Genomic DNA, 12,523 nt, shown 5'->3' with positions numbered 1-12,523 from the left:
TGTTCTTGTGTGTCATGGAAAAAGGGTTTGTTATGGATCCCTGAAAGGTTATTGTCCCAATACAGTACGATCTGAATTGGCTTGAGGTCCTTGGATGGATCTAAATGTGAATGTGGGTTGTATATAAGGCCGAATGTGTTCATTTCTGCATAGAGTTGTTTAAGGAGGAGTATTCGGATGTTGGATGTTATTTTGTCGTCGGCTATTTTATGTATTATTGTATTGTGCCATGTGGGTTGTGAGGTGGCTTGATTATTCGCACTCGTGTTGAAATCCCATGTAATTTGTGGTGTTGTGAGAGCAGAATATCTCTCAAGATACAGGTCATTTATTGCACCTTAGTTGTGTTTGAATTTCATGGCATATGGCGATATCTGTCTCCCCAAGATTTGTATTATGCATTTCACGTGATTGTGGCTGATATTCGGGTATTTCGCAAGTATGAGCATTTTAGCTTGGTAAGTATTTCCTTTATAGATTATTATGTGTGTCGGGTGGTACGCCACCACGGGCACATTGTTTTGGATCGGGTGGCACGTAGCCACGGGTACATTTTTTGGATCGGGTGGCACGCTGCCACAGGTATCATGGTAGGATCAGGTTGCACGCCGCAATGGTAATATGTGTGGATCGGGTTGCACGTTGTAACAGTGTGATGTTGAGTACAATTTCTCATATCTATTCTTGTGTATTTTGTTTCTCATGTTCTGAGGAGGGTTCATAACATCTTCTCGGTTATTTAATTAGTTATATGGGTTGAGTAGTTCTTTCCAGGGTTCATTTTTCCTTTGGTATAACATTCGAGTTTGTAGCTTGTTGGCACATTGTGGCATCATATGAGACATTTGGCCTTGTACCAGGTGAGACGAGATTATTGGAACCGGGATTAGTACGATCAGAATTATGTGAAGCATATTAAAGAACAAATACCGTTATTTGGTTCATAATGAAGTAATAGTTCTTGTCAAGAGGAGGAACTCAATGATTTGTTGACAGTTGGTTATGGATTTCTACACATCTCTTCCGTCGTGGAAGCATCACAGGAGTTGGAATAGTACTTATATATGTCATGAGGTGTGTTGTGAGCATCGGATTCGTGGGATTTCGGCTATTGTTATTAGAGGGTGTTATTATGGTCATGTGAATTATGCGGTGCATGGCGTGGATTTAGCAAAAGTATGCAATCATGTATTGGTGCATCGTGTAGTGATGGATAAGGTGTTCGTATGACGGAAACAGGCCTGGCAGAGAATTCTGGACGTTGGAATTGAGCCCTAAGGCTTATTTGACTAAGTAAAAGGGAGAATCTTCAAACTGGCTCGAGCTAGTGTGCTCATCTGAGTTGTGGTAGCATGGGTAGGTGCACGAGATTTTAAACAGTGATTTCAGACAACTCCAGAGCAGATGTTAGCACGTTCGAGGACGAACGTATGTTTAAGTAGGAGAGAATGTAACGACCCGACCGGTCGTTTTGAGCTCTAGCATGGCGTTCGGTGGTTTGAGGCCATAAATAGCTTCACTTCAGGTATTATGACTTGTACGTGTGGTCGGAATTGAATTTCGGAAAGTTCGGAGTTAATTTGGAAAGAATTCTAATTTTAGAAGCTTTAAGTTGGAAGAATTGACTAAGGTTTGATTTTTTGAGTAAACGACCTCGGAATTGGGATTTGAAGGTTCCAATAGGTACGTATGATGATTTTGGACTTGGGCATATGTTCGGATTGGGTTTTGGATGACCCGAGAGCATTTCGGCACCTATTGTGGGAAGTTGGCATTTTGGAAGAATTTCATAAATTTGTGTTGAAGTGCATTTCAATATTTATCGATGTCTGTTTGGGATTCCAAGTCTGAGAATAGCTCTGTATGGTGATTCTGGTATTGGGAGCGCGTCTGGATGTGGATTTGGAGGTCTGTAGGTCATTTCAGAGTCATTTTGGCAAAAGTTAGAAATTTGAGGTTTTTGAGAAGTTTGACCAGGAGTGGACTTTTTGATGTTGGGGTCAGATTCCGATTCCGGAAGTTGAAGTAGGTCCGTAATGTCGAATTTGATTTGTGTGCAAAAATTGAGGTCAATCAGACGTGATTCGATAGGTTTCGGCATCGAATATAGAAGTTTGAAGTTCTAAAGTTTATTAAGCTTTAATTGGGTAGAGATTCGTGATTTCGATGTTGTTTGATGTGATTTGAAGGCTCGACTAAATTCGTAATGTGTTTTGGGACATGTTGGTGTAATTGATTGAGGTCCCAAGGGTCTTGGGTGGATTCCGATGGAAAACGGATCGAGTTTGGACTTGGAAGAAATGTCGGGTTGCTGTCTTCTGGTGTAACTGCACCTGCGAGGTTTTGTCCGCAGGTGCAAAGCCGCAGATGCGGCCAAGAGGGTCACAGAAGCGAAAAGAAGAAGAGGGGGCTGCTTTGTAGAAGCGGCAATGCAGCCGCAGAAGCGAGTCCGCAAAAGCGGACTCTTCGACCGCTGAAGCGAGGGAAGCCGCAGAAGCAAAGAGGAGCATCGCATCTGCGGAGCTCAGAAGCGACTAAGGACCGCAGATGCGAGGGGTCGCTGGGCAGAGGAAGATTTTTATAAACGGGACTTGGCCAATTTTTCTTCTATTTTTCACTTGGTGGAAGCGATTTTGGAGAACTTTAGAGAGGGATTTTCATCAAGCAACACAAGGTAAGTGATTCCCACTTACTGCAAGTTAAATACATGGATAATATAAGGATTTAAACATGAAAATTTGTGGAAATTTGGGGTTTTGGTAGAAAAACCTAGAAATTAGTATTTTTGGATTTTGACCACGAATGTGGGCATGGAATTTGAAATAAATTATATATTTGAGTTCGTGGTATTATGGGTAAAGTTTATCTTCGAAAAATTTTGAAATCCGGGCACGTGAGCCCGAGGGTGATTTTATCGACTTTTCGAACGGAATTGAAAATTATTATAAATTGCATTACAATGAGTATTAGAGTATATATTTATGGATTTGCAAATTTATTGAATAGTTTTGGGGCGATGGGATCCAGTTTAAGTTGTTTAAAAGACTTGGGAGCCGGCTATGGAACTTTAGAGCAAGGTAAGTCTCCTTTCTAACTTTGTAAGAGGGAATTTACTCCATAGGTGAATTGAATTAATATGTGCTTCTATTTGTAGGGGGCTACGTACGCACGAGGTGACAAGAGTCCGTACGTAGCTACTAATTATGCCTATGTCCAGGTAGTTTTAGGTTTATATTATGCCTTGTTGATACCGTTATTTGATTATGTTTATTATTTACCTTGAAAAGAATTGAGACCGAGTACACTTATTAAATGCCTTGAAAAGAGTTGAAATTGAGGATTTCGACACTTGAAAGTTTTCATTTAAATTTCATATTTTAAAAAAGAATTTAAAAATATTATAATGACTTAAAAAATCTATGTGCAACCGCGTCGTAAATATATTCCGCGAGTGGGGTAAATTTCGACTACTCTCATGGGAGAGGGTCGTTCGCCTCGGCAGGTTAATAGATGCATCTATGGTTTGTGTTGTTCGACCCTCGGCAGTGCACAGTTTGTATTTATATGTTGGTTCGTGTTGTTCAACCCTCGGCAGTGCACAGTTTATATTTATATGTTGGATCGGGTCGTACGACCTCGACATGACTTGCGCATGATAACTCTTTAGAAATAATAATAATTGACATTTCCTTATTGGCTTGAGATATAAATTGTTAAATGATGAAAATGAATTTGGGAATCTTTATTAGTAAAAAGAATTGTTGATTATTTTCGGTTATTAAATTTTTCAGCTATGTTATGTATTTCATGCTTAAATATAATATCGGCATTTTATTGTTGGCCCATAGTAAGTGTCGGAGTCGATCCCTCGTTACTACTTCTTCGAGGTTAGATTGGATACTTACTGGGTACGCGTTGATTTACGTACTCATACTACACTTGCTGCACATCTTTGTGCAGGTACATATATGTCTACTGACCTTGTGATAGCAGAGGCATAGTAAATGGGAGAATTTAGGTGAGCTGCATTCCTTATTACGACCCGTGGCTAGCAGAGTCTCCTTCAGAGTATTTATATTTTTCCTATCCAAATTTGTATTTCGGACGGATGTTGTATTTCATTTTACATTCCTAGTTGATGCTCATGCACTTGTGACACCGGATTTTGGGGTAATTATGGGTTGTTCAGTATTGAAATTGTGGAAATATTTTTATTTACTCTGTGAATTCCATATTTTACTGTTAAATTGAAGGAAATTATGATTTCATAAATACTAGAATGAGTAATTAAGTTAATCAAGTATTGCTAGTTTGTCTGACAACAGTGTTAGGTGCCATCACAACCTTTAGAGGATTTTGGGTCGAGATTTTTGAGAACTACCTTCTTACAAAACGAAAGAAAATCTTCATTGTTATCGAAAAGAAAGCACTTTTGATTTGGATTATGATGTTATCTTTCGATCATTCAGACATTCACTGAGGAGTATGCGTTTATTTATTGTACTTGAGGAGTTAAAAGTCATGTTTTAATAGCAAAAGCATAGTCAGTTACAGAACCGGAAAAAGAAGCAAAAGCATAGGCAGCAGTTGTTACCTTAATGCGTTTGAAATAATAATTACCCTCAGAGGGGAGCCTTGGCGTAACTGGTAAAATTGTTGTCATGTGACCAGGAGGTCAGTAGGTTCGAGCGTCGAAATAGTATCTTGCAGAAATATAAGATTCCCTCAAAATCAATGTTGAAAGATGTTTTTTCTTGGAATGAAGATGAGCTCTTGGTACATCTATTGTTCAGAAACAGAATTAGGACAACTTGAAAATGACTATGGAAAGATTCAATATTCTAGAGAAATATTCCCCTTCATGATTTTGTTATTAATTTCTTCATTTAATACAACTAAAAGATTCACAGGGAAGATGCATGGTCTAAAGTCTGTAATAATGTTTGTGAAAAGGTCGAATAATACAGTAACTACAGAAAGTCTCGGAACAACTGAAGTGACAATGTTATGAAGATCAAAGTTCTTAGTCCCTCATCATTTAGTGAAGAAGGTAAAATAGTAATAAGGATATACGATAAAATAGGGCCAAGGACAACAGAGAAACATACTTATCTGGACGGGATTAATGGGCGATCAAGAAGGCCCATGGCCTAGGTTGGTCGCCTCTATTGCACTTTAGAGGGGAGTCCGCCTAATCTCGACCCAAGTAGTCAAGCCTACGCTATAATTTGCAATAGTGTAGTCAAGCGTTCGCGAGCCCCTAACCAATTCAAAGCACAATTAGTTTTTTAAGTGTGTCATTAACAAGCCTATCAATTGGCTTGAGAACACATTCTCAACTCTCCTCTTAGAGCATGTTTGGAAAGCCACCTAAGAACTGGATTTGTATGTAATTTGGTGTAATTACACAGTTTGGCATGTTTATTTGGCCAAGTAATTATTTGGTCAGCATGAAATTGGGTGTACAGTCAAACCTCTCTATAACAGTATCCCTATATAATAGTAATTCACTATAAAATCCAAATTTTTCTTAGAACCGATTTTTTAAGTTATATTTTACCTCTCTATAACAGTTGTTTACCTATAACAACAATATCCATATTTTTGTAGCAGAACACTCTTTGTAAAATTACCCCTCTATAACAGTCATATTGAATTTTTAAGGTTACTAATACAACAACAACAACAACAACAACAATCCAGTATAATCCCACAAGTGGGGTCTGGGGGGGGTAATATGTACGCAGACCTTACCCTTACCCCTACCCCGAAGGGTAGAGAGGCTGTTTCCAGGAGACCCTCGACACAAAAAAAAACAACAGGAGCCGATATATTAGTACCATAAAAATGCATAATACAATAACAATAATATAAGAGATATGAAATACAGAATACGAAATACGAAATAAATGGCTGGTATAGTAAAAACTAGCAGGTAAAGCCCTGCATCAATAGACGACCAATGACATTCTTAGTCTAACTCCTAACTAGTTAGTCTCACTCTATTGTGCTGTAGAAATATTCACAACTTTCCCTAACCTACAACCTCAATGCTCGACCTCCATAATTCCCTGTCAAAAGTTTCTATTTGCATAAGGTATAAGATTTGAAGATTTGCACATGATATCTTTTCCATTTGGACAAATGCCAAAAATATTTAGATAGAAGATTTAACTGTTAAGCTCTTAGATTGTCTTCAAGTGAAAGCTATTGGATACACTTTTGCTGAAAATTTGGATACGAATCTTCGCCAATACAAGCGTTATATCGCTAGTAAGAGAATGAGATCTACGAAACAAGCTATAATTATAAAGTTCTTCCATTAATCTTGAAAGAATTTATTTTTCTAAGTAGTTTTAAATGTGTGTCGTAGCGTTTAAATCTTTATACACTTAATTATAAATTTATTAATAATATATTAGCTTTATTCAATATTTAACTAATAAAATATGCATATCTTTTGAGATTTTAAATTTGAATAATTTTCTCTTTTTTTTTGAAACATTAGAAAAGGAAAAATAATTGATATTGGATAATTTTATCTATAACGGCCAAAAAATATTTAAATGTCAAATGTTGTTATAAGTGTATAACAACCATTCACTACAACAGCCAAAAAATATTGAAACAAACGAGGCTGTTATAGAGAGGATTGACTGTAATTGGAAGGGTGTAATTACACTCTCGAATTCACAAAAGGAAGGTGAGAATTGGTGGTGATTATACTACGTAATTACAAGGTTACTTTTTAATTCTTTCCTTTTATTTTTATTTTAACTTATTTTCTTTATAACTTTTTATTATTTTAACTTCTTTTTATTTTTTATTTTATTTTTTGATTCTGTTTTTAATTTTTAATTTTAAAATATATTTTTCTTTGTACATTATTTGTCTTTTATTTTCTACCTTTACTTCTTGTGACTACATGTAATTGCTCGTAAATTTTATTTTTTATTTATTTTATTTTCTTCATTTAGCGTAACTGTGTTATTATTCTAGTTTTTGAAACTACACCTCCTAATATTAGAAATAACGAGTCATTAACAAACTTGGCATAAAATGTGTGATATCATTAAAGTAGTATTTTGTTGCTAAATGAGGTTATAAACTTATTATGTTTTCTGATCGAAAGTTGTATTGGAACTTATTTTTATTATATTGGAATTTTGACATATGTTAAACAATTTTTTGTTTTGGATTTTGAAATTGTGTTATATTTATGGCTCCAATTTACTTATTTTAGTAGTATTGGCTTGTTATTATACATTGCATTGCATGTTGTTCAATTTTTAGTTAGAATTGATAGATTTATTTTGTCAAATATTTGAATAATGTTATGCCAATATATTTATAAATATTAATTTATTTAATCAAACATGCATTCCATGATGTTTACAAAACGTATGTTTTTAGTTTTTATAATTAATTAAACTAAATATTATTAATTTAGAAAATATATATCAATTATTTGTACTATAATAGTTATAAATATATGATTAGTAATTAATGTATATTCAAGAAAAAATTTGCATCTTAAATACCAAAACTAATATCATTTATACTTACAAAAAATTATTTATAGCCATGTCTTTATTATATTATCTTTTAAGTTTTGATAATTATTTCATTTAAAATTTAATCTAGCTATGTAATTACACTTGTGCAACCAAATATACGCTTGTAATTACACTGTAATTACGTTAAATAAACTGGTCGTCATAATTACTATATTGTATAATTACCACCATAGTAATTACATCAATTCTGATTGTCGGATGACTTTCCAAATAGACCCTTACAGTGATGTCCTGTTTTCTGAGTTTTGGAAGGGCTTTAGGGAATTCTTCTCTATTTGATTGTAAGTAAAATCGTGTCTTTCCTTTTTTGTAAAAAAAAAAAAAAATCTATATAACCTCGTCGAATGTTTGATTCTCCACCTTGTAATCCCTTCCCATTTTCCCCTCCCCCTACCACCTATTTAAAAAAAAGTGAAAAAAAATTGTAATTCTTACATAGTTTGGAACAACTTTAAATTTTGTAATCCAGGAAGTTTTAGGATATTTTTGAGGAAATATCTTTAAATATATTAAACAAGCTTATACGTATAGAAAATACATTATATCTTGTCCAACTCCAATCAAACTCGGCAACTCAATGAAACTGAAACTTTAAAATATAGTTAGAATAAACAATAAGGTAGTTGTAGTTTATTTTGGTCATAGTTGTTGACTTATAAAGACGTTAGAAGAATTAAATACTCCTTCCTTTTTTTCGCCTTGCCTCCCACACCGACAAGCAACACAGATGGACACGACCTTACTTGAACAGGATCTGTTCTATAGGCTCGTACCACTGTATCCTTGAGTTCTAAGGAGACAGAAAACCAAGTCTGGTTGATGACGCATGGCCAAAAGACCAGAGCGTGATTAACAGCTCCCATAGCCCACGGGTTATGGTGCCGTAGATGATCGTTCTTAGCCCCAACCTCGGTGTGCTGAGATGGTCTAATGGTTGTCTGACAGACTCTTTAATCTTTTTTGCTATCTTTCCTGATTTACTTTTGAAAATAACTAAGGAAAGATTCCATGGTCTTTAGTTTATACCTAATGTTTCATGTTGTCCAATTTCAAGGAGGCTTTGTAGAAGTTATTTTTTTGTTGATTTACTTTTGAAAATAACTAAGGAAAGATTCCATGGTCTTTAGTTTATACCTGATGTTTCATGTTGTCCTATTTCAAGGAGGCTTTGTAGAAGTTATTTTTTTGTGTGCGACTATTATTGATGTAGGAGGCTAAATTGCATGTTAACTGCATCATAGTTAAACTAGTATTGTTAATGTCACGCTTTATTAAGCTAAGCAGCAGGATTTGGAGAAATACTGCCAGTCATGATTTTGTTATTAATTTGTTCTTTTAATACGGAGAGAAATATGCACAAGGAAGATGCATAGTGTTTGGTCAAAGGTTGAGTTACATATTAGATGTGGTAACCGTGGGAAGTCTCTGAAAACTTGAAATCCAATATTGATATACAAATCGAAGAATGATCACTCAATCCCACATCGTCAAGCGAAGAAGATAGAAAAGTAGTGAAGGTATACTATAAAATAAGGTCAAGGACAACAAAGAACCATACTTACCTGGACGGGGTCGATGGGCGATCAATAAGGCCCATGGCCTAGGTTGGTGACCTCTATTGCACTTTGGAGGGGTGCCCGCCTAAGGTCGGCTCAAGTGGTCAAACCTATGTCATAATTTGTGGCAGCGGGAGCCTGCATTCGCGCAGCTCCTACTTAATCCAAAGTTTAATTATTTGCCAATTTTTTATTTGTGAACAAGTAGAAGCGAACGAAGACTTTGGTCGGCATCCAATAAAAAAACTTTGCCGAAAAAACCGGTCGAAGTCTATCGGTATTATCCAACAAAAATCAATGATATTTTTAATTATGCAACTAAAAAATGCACCATTTTGGAATCAAACCGGGGTATGTATAGTGCTACGGTACTATTCTACCACTGGTGCATTTTGGTTTAAGGTTTTCTTTTCTTTTATTTATACTTTTTAATTGTATTTTCGAGCAAAAAGAATCGATCGATTTTGGTTTTATTAAAAAAAAAAATTATCGATCGAAATCGGTTGATGTTTTAATATGACCTACTGAAATAACTAATTCGGTCGGTGTTGAATATTGATTTTAATTTATTTTAAATGAAAATACGACCAAAGTTGGTCTGTTTCTTGAAAAATAAATTTTGTGGGATACAAAAATAGTTTTCCGTATTTTTGCGCAAAAAAATCGACAAAAGCTGGTCGGTTTCATAAAAAAGAATTAAAAAATAAAATATCTTTAAAAGTCGACCGACTTTGGTCGGTTTTTCGGCCATTATTTTTACCGACCGAAGTCGATCGGTTGGCCGCGATCAATTTTGAACCAATTTTTAGTGGTGAATGGCCTAGTGAATAATCTTAAGAAAGGCTTTATGGATATCTTGTTTAACTCCTTTATTTGTGTCAAGGCAAATTATTGTATGAGGCAAAATCCGACCGAGGAAATTCAGTACGAAGAGATGATTATCATGAGAAATTTGTAACTTCTCATGGGCAATGTGGCCGAAGTCGACCAGTGATCAACGAAACAAGTCGTCAAGCGTCCAACCACGACCGAGGTCGAGTAGAGGAGATAGAAGAAATTGCTAGTTTTATATTGGGATCTTCAAAAGGAATATTCTCTCTGTTTGTACTTTTAGGGGTTTTTTGGGAATATCCCATATAAATAGAAGGAGAGATAAGGCAAAGAGCATGTAATATTATATATGATAAGAACATTTTTGAAAAGTAAGCTCTCTAGATAAATACAAAGAACAACTTTCTGGAGAGATTCGACTCTTTCAGGATTCTCAATTGTCATTTCCACCAGATCCGAGAAAGTGCCCAATTTTATCTTATATCCCTGTCATTCATCATTGTCAGAAGGAAGAATCATTCACCTCATTCAATATTGGGTGAATCTTTATCCTTATTTATATTTATTGCAATTTTTGGTTATTTAATACTTGATACTTTGTGTACATTGTTACATTCGGCACATGTATTGCTTGCACATTAATTCCATTTCTCCACTGCTCGCACCTTTCGTGCTATCAATCCAAGAATTGAAGTTATTAGCTTTAACTAGTATTAACTCTACTTAATAACTGATTAATTAGTTTAACCAAAGATTATCCTCTTTTGGTCAAACAATTTGGCGCCGTCTGTGGGGACTTCCTAGTCAAAGTCTTTGTTTCTTTCAGATCTAAAAGAAAGCAACACAAACCTTGTCTTTTCTTGCGTGCATAGTTTAACATGGCAGGTAATGGCGAGGAAAGAATGAAAGCGGTAGCCGATCTTACTACCAACCTCCTAAACACTATTAACGAAGTCACTGGAATAGACACTAAGGACGTGACATCAAATGCCTCCCCCAGATAGAGTGGTTCGCGCCTCCCTCACGACAGCATCACAACCTCACACGGTAAAGAGGCCTCTACATCCACAAAGGAAGAGGCACCACCAGCAGAGAAAAAGTTGCTCGAGGCGTGGTTGACAAACACGCTGACCAACATTCTCGACAAGCCCGCCCAAAAGGACGAACAGAGAAAATGCGAGAGTCTGTGCCGCATCAGTGACAGACGAGCAGCGCGGCCCTCCGCTGTGACATGTATTACTCACAACGTTAGTGATGCAGGTAACGACACCCAAACAACCATTTTGAGAAAGATGGAGGAGATGGATAACAAGAATAAAATGTTATGTGACCAAGTGAAAGAGCATCAAGAAAGGGTAGACAAAATACCAGGCGCCCCAAAACCCTTACCAAAAAGGGACGCCAACCGTTTGTTGAGCAACCGTACAGTGAAAAAGCTGCACCATACGCCATACCTAAAACCTTCAAAATGTCTTCGTACTTGAAAATATACGATGGCACAACGGACCCTGAGGATCACGTGACCCACTATGTCACCGCAGTAAAAGGCAACGACCTCGCCAAAGAACAAGTGTCTTCCATATTACTGAAGAAGTTTGGCAAAACCCTCACCGGAGGAGCACTAACTTGGTACTCACAACTACCTGCACACTCCATAGAGACGTTCGAGGAAATGGCCGACAAGTTTGTAACTGCCCATGCCGGGGCTAAACAAGCAGAGGCGAGAGTGAATGACATTTTTGCCATTAAACAGTCACCCGGTGAAGGGCTAAGAGATTTCCTCGCCTAATTCAATCGTGTGAGGATGACCTTACCAAATGTATCAGAGGGAATGGCAGTAGCAGCTTCCAGAGCTGGTTAAATAGGAACGATTCGAGGGCAACCAGAAAATTGCTTAGCCGACTCATGAAGTATCCCCCAACCACTAGGGACGAGATACACAACGCCTACTGCGCTAAATTGCGAGATGACGAGGACGACCTCAACGGGCCAACTCAACGGCTGACCTCAGCCCAAATGGAATCTAGGAAAGACCAAAGAAATGACAACAGAAGGGACCATGCAGGCACGTAACCCAACCGTGAAAAACATCAACCATATGTTAGAGTCGTTGTCATACCCCCTCCCGATCATAGCGACAGCCCATCTGGGCCGCTAACAGGGACTCACTGAAGTGAAAGAGGTATGTCGCCACTACTATTTGCTCACAATTTCTGCGTTTCTCCCTCACAAATAGTCTACACCCTAGAGAAGCTCAGCCCAAAAGTAAAGTGGCCGCAGAAGATGAAGTCCGACCCAGAAAGTCAAACGCCCTCTGCGAATTCATCAGGAACGGGGCCACAAAAACGAGGACTACACCACTCTCAGGCAAGAGGTGATAAACATGCTTCACCAAGGACATCTGAAAGAACTTTTGGGCGATTGAGGAGGGACAAACTTTGCTCGAGGACACGAACAGCATCAGGGTCCACCAAAACCACCCTCCCTAACTCGAACCATCCAAATGATCATCGGAGGAGTCGAGTACGCGTCAATCAACAACATAAAATTCATGACCAC

The 12,523-nt window shown here is 37.0% G+C and overlaps 3 non-coding genes across 3 annotated transcripts; all 3 read left to right on the top strand.

The window, feature by feature from the left end:
- The first annotated feature begins 5,104 nt into the window (after positions 1–5,104).
- Positions 5,105–5,265, top strand: LOC142166741 (U1 spliceosomal RNA). The gene has a single exon (XR_012697123.1). It is a non-coding gene; the product is annotated as a U1 spliceosomal RNA (small nuclear RNA).
- Positions 5,266–8,310: 3,045 nt separating this feature from the next.
- On the top strand, positions 8,311–8,525 carry LOC142166716 (small nucleolar RNA U3). The gene has a single exon (XR_012697114.1). It is a non-coding gene; the product is annotated as a small nucleolar RNA U3 (small nucleolar RNA).
- Positions 8,526–9,131: 606 nt separating this feature from the next.
- On the top strand, positions 9,132–9,291 carry LOC142166646 (U1 spliceosomal RNA). Its single transcript, XR_012697049.1, has one exon. It is a non-coding gene; the product is annotated as a U1 spliceosomal RNA (small nuclear RNA).
- Positions 9,292–12,523: the final 3,232 nt, after the last annotated feature.

This window comes from Nicotiana tabacum, chromosome 11 (assembly GCF_000715075.1).
Source record: "Nicotiana tabacum cultivar K326 chromosome 11, ASM71507v2, whole genome shotgun sequence".
Lineage (NCBI taxonomy): Eukaryota > Viridiplantae > Streptophyta > Magnoliopsida > Solanales > Solanaceae > Nicotiana > Nicotiana tabacum.
Note: the sequence above shows the minus strand (reverse complement) of the source record. Positions and strands in the feature narration are given on the sequence as shown.